Source organism: Dendrobium catenatum, unplaced genomic scaffold, assembly GCF_001605985.2.
Source record: "Dendrobium catenatum unplaced genomic scaffold, ASM160598v2 fragScaff_scaffold_1405, whole genome shotgun sequence".
In the NCBI taxonomy this organism is placed as follows: domain Eukaryota; kingdom Viridiplantae; phylum Streptophyta; class Magnoliopsida; order Asparagales; family Orchidaceae; genus Dendrobium; species Dendrobium catenatum.
Genome location: NW_021319867.1, coordinates 65,989 through 72,336, shown reverse-complemented (window position 1 = coordinate 72,336; position 6,348 = coordinate 65,989).

The following is a 6,348-nucleotide window of genomic DNA, read 5'->3' as shown; positions in this document are numbered from 1 at the left end:
TATATCACCTAGAGGTCCAAGAATCTCGCATCTTCTTTATGCAGATGATGTATTGATTTTATCACATGTTTCTACTACTTTAGCCAAAGAATTGAAGACTATTGTGGAGGATTTTTGCAAATGGACAGGACAAAGAGTCAACATCAACAAATCACAAGTTTTATTTGGCAAGATGGTGAGCTACTCTCTAAAGAAGAAGATTACCAGGATTATTGGTTTTAAGGAAGTTAAGGAGATGAAGTATTTAGGGGTCAAGATCTCCCTTAGAAGAAACAAAGTGGCGGATTTTCAAGAGCTATTGAGTATTGTCATGGACAAACTCAATTCGTGGGGTAAGAAATCTTTATCAATGGGAGGTAAGATTACTCTCATTGAAACTTCCTTACTTTCTATGCCCAATTTCTTAATCACTCACTCTTTGGTTCCAAAAAGAGTTTTGTATGAGATAGAAAAACTTTGTAGAAGTTTTTTGTGGCATAAGAGTGATGGGTCTAAGGGTATGCACTATGTTGCTTGGAGTGAAATTTGTAAGTCGAGAAGTATGGGTGGATTGGGGTTGCAATCTCCTTTATTAAGAATTGGTTCTTTGAGATCTAGATTGGCTTGGAATTTTATTAAAAACAAGGACTCTTTGTTACACCGTACTATGAAAGAAAAATATGGAGACGAAATTATTAAGGATGATCATAAGGCAATCACATCTACTGCTTGGAAGATTTTTCTGGATGGGGGCAGAAATTTTAAGAAGGCTATTAGGTGGAAGGTGGGAAAGGGAAATAAAATCAGTGTTTTAAATGATGCTTGGTTGCTGGACAAAAGCATCAATCGGCGGCCAACTTACGTGGATTGTAATGTGTTGGAAGGATTGTCAGTTCAGCAGCTTTTAAATTCTGATGGTGATTGGCCAGGATGATAAGCTCAATTCAGAAAGAATCAACCGCCATGATCAGATTAGGTATTCATTATTTTAGGAAATCATCTAGGATGATGTAACTCAATTATGCCTAAATTGATCTGGTATCTTTGGAAAGCATTAATGGCTGATTGATATGATCACATCGTCCAGGATGATCATAGGAACGGCCGGGATGATGTCCTGGATGATTTACATCGGCCAGCATCTATTCCTGGCGATGATTAGGATGATTGAAATCAGTTTTAAACTAATCATCCAGGATGATAGTTAGATCGGCCAGGACGATGTAACTAATTTTCTTATGATCATCCCAAATCGTCCCGGGCTGATGAGGCTAATTTGTACTGATCGGCCAGGACGATATGTCTATTGTCCTGGATGATAATGTCAGCAACTTGCATTAATGAGCTTGTTTTGAGATCTTTTATTTAATCTATGACATGACACTTTGTAAGTGTCTTTGGCGGCCATTGTAGCTTTGTTCTTTTGGGGGAAACTTGAAGAGAGAGGTTGAAAGGGAGTGAGGAAAGGGTGGAGTTTGAGAGAGGGAGAAGTTCCTATGAGGAGGGACTCAAGGGAGTGTGGAGGGGGTTCCGCACGGTTGCTCTGGCAAGCTCGCACCTGAATACCATCAGATTCAAGGTTTGTCTCGAGGGAAGTTCACCAAAAAAGAAGTTCTCTTTGGTGTCAAAGGACCCAGCGACTCCGCCGCACTAGGGAAGGTGGAAGTGATTTTGTAAGGGCTTCTCCGCATAACTATGGGGGCTAAAGGATAGACACTGAGTTTAGTGCAATACTTGGAGGGTGCCTCCAAGGAGTAGACGTAGGTCAAGGTTTGACTGAACCACTATAAATTCGGTGGGTTCTTTTCTTATTATTGCTTCCGCATTTAATTTCCGCATCATCGATTTCTTTGTGGTGTTTTAGTTTGTAGTTTTGTTTTAAAAGATCTTTAACAACCAATTCACCTCTCTCTTAATTAGCCTTGGGCTAGTTCATAAGGGCCTAACATCCCTAACAAACTTTCAAGTGGTATTAGAGCACTTTCTAGTGTCATCTGAGCACTTTCAGGTACGAAGGATTTACTTCCTCACGAATCAATTCTAGCGACCTCTTACGGGTGAAATCCACCTTCGGGAGCACTCACACGGTGACGACAATGGTTTGGAGGCTTTTGGAAGTTTCCAAACAACACTTGGAGCTTGGATTGGAGCTTAGATAGTACTTGGAGCTTCAACAGCACTTGGAGCTTGGATAATAGTTTGGATAGCAACTTTTTTACCTTTATCTAGGTGAGTGATCGTGGTCTGCGCTGTGACAACCCGGCGATGTAAAATCTTTAAATACTTAGTGAGAACTAGGGTCCCCCAAGTCCAATGGTTGTATGATTGACAATCCAAAGACTTAGGTCCTTTAGAAAACTAAAGTTTTCCTTTCCCAAAATCCCTCATTTGTTGTCCACTTGTTTGAATCATGGAAATCAAGTGATTTCCCATGATTTTCTCTCATGCGAGATTTTAAAGGATAGCGACAAGGCATCGAGTCATTGAACTTGTGTTCAATGAATCCACCATTCATACCAAAAAGTGACTGGGTCCTTTCCAAGCCTTAGGCGCACATTTCTTATATGCATACATAGGATTCAAATATGAGAGTTACATATGGAGTTACCCAATTTGAACCATCACGAAAAATTAACATATGTTTAGGGTATCTTACATATGCTAACATTCTTTACCTTCCAAATTTGGTGAAAGATTTTAATGGAATTATTTGATTTAAATAAATATATATGATATCAAGTTGTTGTGAGTGTTGCGGATCAATTGTTTATGATTTTGATGATAACAAATATTCTTATTTCTTTACGACTTCCTTATGTACTGACATTTTAGGTTCACATGATCGGACTGCAATTTGGAATCAGCTCAAGATTGGGTAGACTAAGTCTGAGTTAGTTTGTACATTTTTTCCTTTCTTGAGTCTATTGTATTTGATGTGGCTCCTAATATTTTGTAACTTGGAAGATTTTCTATTTCTCCCTAAAGATATTCAGTTTTTAGTAACATCGTCTGGGACTATATTTATATCGTCCTGGACGATATGTCCAAAAGCAGAAATCCTCATTAAGGCAACTGTCATTAGCTGATCGGCCTGGATGATATCTGTATCGGCCAGGACGATAGTCTTAATTCAGAAAGAATCAACTGCCATAATAAGTTTAGGAATTCTTTGTTTTAGAAAATCGGCAAGGACGATATTCCTATCGTCCAGGACGATCTAACTCAATTATGCCTAAATTGATCTAGTGTCTTTGGAAAGTATTAATGGTTGATTCATATGCTCACATCGTCCGGGACGATCGTAGGATCGGCCGGGACGATGTCCTGGATGATTTACATCGGACAGCTTGAACTCAAGGCGATGCTCTGGTCGATTGAAATCGGTTTTAAACTAATCGGCCTAGACGATCGTGAGATCGGCCAGGATGATGTAATCAATTTTCTTCTGATCATCCCAAATCATCCTGGGCTGATGAGCTAAATTTGTACTGATCGGCCAGGATGATATAACAATCGTCCTGGACGATAATGTCGATAACATGCATTAATGAGCTCATTTTGAGCTTTTCTATTTAAGCTATGTCATGACACTTTCTAAGTGTCTTTGGCAGCCATTATAGCTTTGTTCTTGTGGGGGAAACTTGAAGAGAGAGCTTGAAAGGGAGTGAGGAACGGGTGAAGTCTGAGAGAGAGAAGATCCTGTGAGAGGGGACTCAAGGGAGTGTGGTGGGGATTCCACATGGTTGCTCTGGAAGGCTTGCATCTTAATATCGTCGGAGTTAAGGCTTATCTCGAGGGAAGTTTACCAAAGAAGAAGTTCACTTTGGTGTCAAAGGACCCGGTGACTCCGCCACACCGGGGAAGGTGGAAGTGATTTTGTAAGGGCTTCTCCGCCTAAATGTGGGGGCTAAAGGAGAGACACTTTTATAGTGCAATACTTGGAGGGTGCCTCCAAGGAGTGGACGTAGGTCAAGTTTTGACTGAACCACTATAAATCCGGTGTGTTCTTTCTTATTATTTTCTTCCGCATTTTATTTCTGCATTTGTTTTATTTGTGGTAATTTTTTGTTGTACTTTGCTTAAATTTTCTTCTTTACCAATTCACCACTCTCTTTGTTAGCATTGGGCCAGTTCTATAGGGCTTAACATCCCTAACAAACTTTCAAGTTGTATCAGAGCACTTTCTAGTGTCATCTGAGCACTTTCAAGTGAGGTCTGCCATAGGTCTCTAATGACTTATGTTGTAAACCCCACAACTTGCATAATCAACCAAATCCTTGACAAGCTTCTTCATCAAGTTTAGTTTGTTTAAAATAGTGATTATCATTTTTTAAAATAACCCGCAACATCTAGAAGTTTGGAAGACAATTAAAAAGGCAAATTTAATTCTGAACAACTTTGAGGCTGCATTGGCCTTCATAAGCCTATGAACACTTATGTTTGGAATTACCTAATCCTATTTGTGTAACTTCTAAATTATATGTTTGGAATGAAACAATCCAAATGCATGGGTATATCAAGGTTTGTTTGATCACTTTCACCCAAAAATATATAAATTTGTAAGTATTTTCATTTAATTGCTAAGTGCTTGTAAAGAAAATATGGAATACCTCATCACCTTTAAAGGTTCATGGGGCATTACCAACCATATTCTAGAATTATCTGTATGATTAATAGAATTTATCAATTGAGGGGTTCAAATGCAATGACAATCAAACTTAGCTTATGTTTATTCCCCTAAACATACAAACCTCATTCAGACATTTCTAGGTTTCTTAGATTATGTCAAATCTGATTTTTGAAACCTCTTAGAATTCATTGGAGATCAAGTTTTCCCTCTCCATATGGATCCAAAACATTCATTCAAACTCTAAGGAACTCTATTTCCAAAACAATTCCCCTTCATACATGATGTTTGGAGCCCCCTCAAGGCTCCAAATGTTAAATTATATGAATTTTAGCTCCACTTTAGGAGCTACAACCAATCATTATCTCCCTTTCATTTGTTGATGACACAAGATCAATAAATGAACCTTGCATCCCTTTCATGCATTATATTTGGAGCTTCTTCAATACTCTAATTATTGTCTTGCATGGATCACCTGAGCTTATAAAAAAAAATTTCAAGCTCCTTTAATTTGCTCATTAGAGAACCTAACCAACAAATGTTTCCACAATGTGTGGTGTTTTGGAGTTTCCTTAAGATTCCAAACATTTTATTACGTTAGCCATTGAACTTTAGGACCAAATCCTAATTTTTCTCTTTCAATTTTGGTGACATAAGTCAACAAATAAATAATGTCCCTCATGAATAATAGTTGGAGCATCTTCAAGGCTCCAATTGTTGGATAGCATAAATCTTTAGTCTCCCTTAGGAGATATCATTGATCTCTGTGTATAGTGTGGTGAATTTTTCTCAAAATAATCACCATGTTATCTCTCACAAGCTTCCCAACTTAGAACCAAACTCTAGGTTTCCTCCAGCTCATTTGTTGGGGCATGAAACCAATAAATGATATCCTCATTCATTGCTCTTAACATTCACATAGTGGTTTCCAAATAATCTCTATGGATCCCAGAAGAGCACTAAAGAATGTTAGGATTAAATCATGTTGCCCCTTTTATTTGCTAAAAGAACAAAATTTGCAAATGAACTTTTCATCTACTTCATGCATGATGCTTTGAGTTTTCTCAAAACTCCAAGTGTTAAATGGCGTGAACCTTGTAACCATAGGATGAAAATACTGGTTTGTCTTATCTTGCTTATTGATATAACATCAACAAGTCAATATGATTCTTCCTTTTCTTGTGTGACCATTTGAAACCTCCAAAGTTTTCAAACAACATTATTACATGAATTGTTAGATCTTAGAACTAAAATCTAGGTCATCCACTCTCATATTTGTTTAGTCAAAATCAAAATGAAATTATCTCTCTCTTTCCTCATGTATTATATTTGGAACATTCTCAAGATTTCAAATGTCATATTACATGAGTTGAGAGATAATATAACCATATTCTAAGTGACCCACTTCTTGTTTATTGAAACAACAAATCAGTAAGCAATCTCCTCTCTTATGCATGATTACTTGGAATTTTTTAAGACTTCAAGCAAATCGTGGCATAAATCATTTGGGCTTGAAACCAAATTTCAAGCTCTTCTACCTTGTTTGTTGGAGTACTAAACCAACAATGCTATCTTTTCTAGTAGCCTTTAAAACCCATATAGAGGTGTCCAAATGACCTTTAGAGAGGAGTTTTATAATAGCAAACATTCTTGTTGAGGATCTATGGTTTATAATTTTGATGATGGCAAACATTCTTATTTCTCTACGACTGCCTTAAGTACCGACATTTCAGGTCCACACG